The 2,505-nt window shown below is 47.0% G+C and overlaps 1 long non-coding RNA gene across 1 annotated transcript in view; it reads right to left on the bottom strand.

The window, feature by feature from the left end:
- LOC111730736 overlaps nucleotides 1-1,576 on the bottom strand; it is a 3,956-nt gene extending 2,380 nt beyond the window's left edge. Inside the window, exons 1-2 of the long non-coding RNA XR_002776803.1 lie at nucleotides 1,388-1,576; nucleotides 231-1,049 (exon numbers count right to left, since the gene is read on the bottom strand). This is a non-coding gene — a long non-coding RNA (uncharacterized LOC111730736). The remainder of the gene's footprint in view (nucleotides 1-230; nucleotides 1,050-1,387) is intronic.
- Nucleotides 1,577-2,505: the final 929 nt, after the last annotated feature.

Consider the following 2,505-nt stretch of genomic DNA (forward strand, 5'->3'; position numbering starts at 1 on the left):
CCATTTGGGGGTTTTTCTCCATTGCTCAAATTTGTGTGTTGGGCTCATGGGGAACTCATTGCTCTTCACGTTATGTATGTACGCCTTCTTAACTCGGTCTCGCCTGGAAAAGCCCATAGATCTGATTTTCATACACCCGACATTGGTCGATGTCTTGACCATCAAATTCAAGTTGATACCAGATTATTTTGATGATGATAGGTAGTCTTCTAAACACACTCATGTGCTACCTCGGTTAACTCTCAAATTTATCAGATGATACTATTATTTTATAGATGAGGAAACAGAGGCACTGGGAGTTTAATAATCCTGCAAATAGCAAATCCTGCAAATACCACCCCCTCATTTATTTTCCAATGTCCCTCCTTATCTCTTTGTGCCCCAATTCCTTCTTTATCACCCAAATTCCTGGTATCGATTCCTCGATGTCCCCCCAGCTCCCCTATGACTCTCTAACACCCCCACCTCCCCCCCGCCCCCGTAATATTGCTTTTACTCTGAAGAGCCCCTATTCATTTAATCAGGGTCATTCACACAGTGTCTCCTCCGTGCCCGGTGCACTGCTGTGCTCCGTGATTTTCCGCGGTGAGGAGGGCAAGGTCTCCCTCTAGTGGGGAAGAGTTGAAAGGTAAATGATCAAGGAACAAGATCATTTTAGATACTGGTCAGTTTTCTGAAAGAAATAACACAGGGGGACGGGACCATGGTGGTGGAAAGCGGATGGCGGCAATTTTAAATATGGCAGTCGAGGGAATCCTCTCCCTGGAGGTGACGTGACATTTAAAGCCGGGCGTGCAAAGGGCTGGATGGGCATTGCAGGCGGAGAGAACGGCTCGGCGGAGACTTGGATCGAGCTGGTCCTTTTTGGGGAACAGGGTGGAGCCCACTGCAAGTGAGGTCAAGTGATGAGATGCTGCGGGACCAGTTAGGAACCAGGACATTCCATGCTTGCTGTGACATCCCAGTTCATCCTCTCCATCAGCGTGGACGGACAGGTGATGGAAATGCTCTCGGTCTCCACCATCCGACACAGAGGGGCCACCGAATACCTGAAATGATGTGAGTGCAACCGAGGAACTGAATTTTTAATTGTATTTAATTTTAACTAATTTAGCCACATGTGGCTCGCTGGTACTGTATTGGACAACACACCTAGAAAACTTCCCACGACACCTCAAAATACCGAACTCCTCCTATAACTCCCCAGTTCTCCCCGAACAACCCAGTGCTCCTTGCAGGCTCCACTCACCTTTATAAAAAAAACCCCGTAACAACTGCACAACCTCCAAACAGCCTGATTCTCTTTTTTTCCTTTTACTCTGTGCGACCCACTTGTCGCTCCCATCACGTCCTACTCCCTACTCTAAATTTCCCAAAGGGAACTCACGTGCTACATGGCAGACTCCAGGGCCTGACTGCAGGGTCCGCGTCAAACCACTTCTGGTGTGTGATTTTGGTCAAGTTATTTAACCTCAGTGTCCTCATCTGGAAAGTGGGGCGATAACAGCGATCGCTACCATATTGGGGTGTGGCGATGCTTCAATATGGTGCTTTTTATATAAGCAGAGATGGTGAAGTAGCTCGTGATACCTTCTACTCTACTATCGAATAGGCTCGAAATTTTCCAGAATAAAAAGCTTTTCGAAACAAAAGCACTTAGCATAGCCCCAGGCGCACAGTAAGTGATGATCTTAGTATGGCGTCAACACTCCCACTTTTCCGGATCATCCCCAGCTCTGCTTCCTACAAGCCAATGACTCTATAACATCCCATGACCCCTATAATAAGCCATTCTTTCCCAACACCCCAATTCCGCCAAATTGGGCTTCCCAGGTAAAAATACAGGATGCCTAATCGAATTTGAATTTCAGATAAACAACGAATAAGTAAAATAGTATGCGTCGTGAAATTCGAATTTAACTGGTTGCTTTCCCCCTAAATCTGGCATCCTCACCCATGATGTTGACTTTGCTCACCAAGGAATCCTCAGGGCTTGCCAGAGGCACTTGGTTGGTCTTCTAAAGTAGTGCCAGAATTAACTTATAGAATGCCCCAATTCCCTTGTAAAACCTCCGACTTCTCCTTAAAGCTCAAGTTCTTCTCAGTTGCCCGTTTCTGTCATGGGGGACAATATCCTCCTTTTCCTATAATAACCTAACTCCTCTATAGTCAAACCCCAACCCCCCCTAGAGTTACGGTCTGTCCCGCTCACCACTGTAAATATACCTCAGATCTAGTCGTGCCTGGCACATTAAATAGGAGCTCTGCCGATAACTTCTGAATGATGCATGCGTTTAACATTCTAATTTTCCCCACTGCATTTCCGCTTCCCCCAAAGCATCCCCGTTACCTCCTAGCGCCCCGATTTCTCCAAAGACCTCTCCAAATCCCCTTATCACATACGAATTCATCGAAGCGCTCCCGCTCCTTCAAAGCACCCTTATTCCCCCGGTATCACCCTAACTCCCTTTATCTCAGACCGATTCCTCCATCACGCTCTCCATT

This window comes from Pteropus vampyrus, unplaced genomic scaffold (genome assembly GCF_000151845.1).
Source record: "Pteropus vampyrus isolate Shadow unplaced genomic scaffold, Pvam_2.0 Scaffold333, whole genome shotgun sequence".
Classification (NCBI taxonomy): domain Eukaryota; kingdom Metazoa; phylum Chordata; class Mammalia; order Chiroptera; family Pteropodidae; genus Pteropus; species Pteropus vampyrus.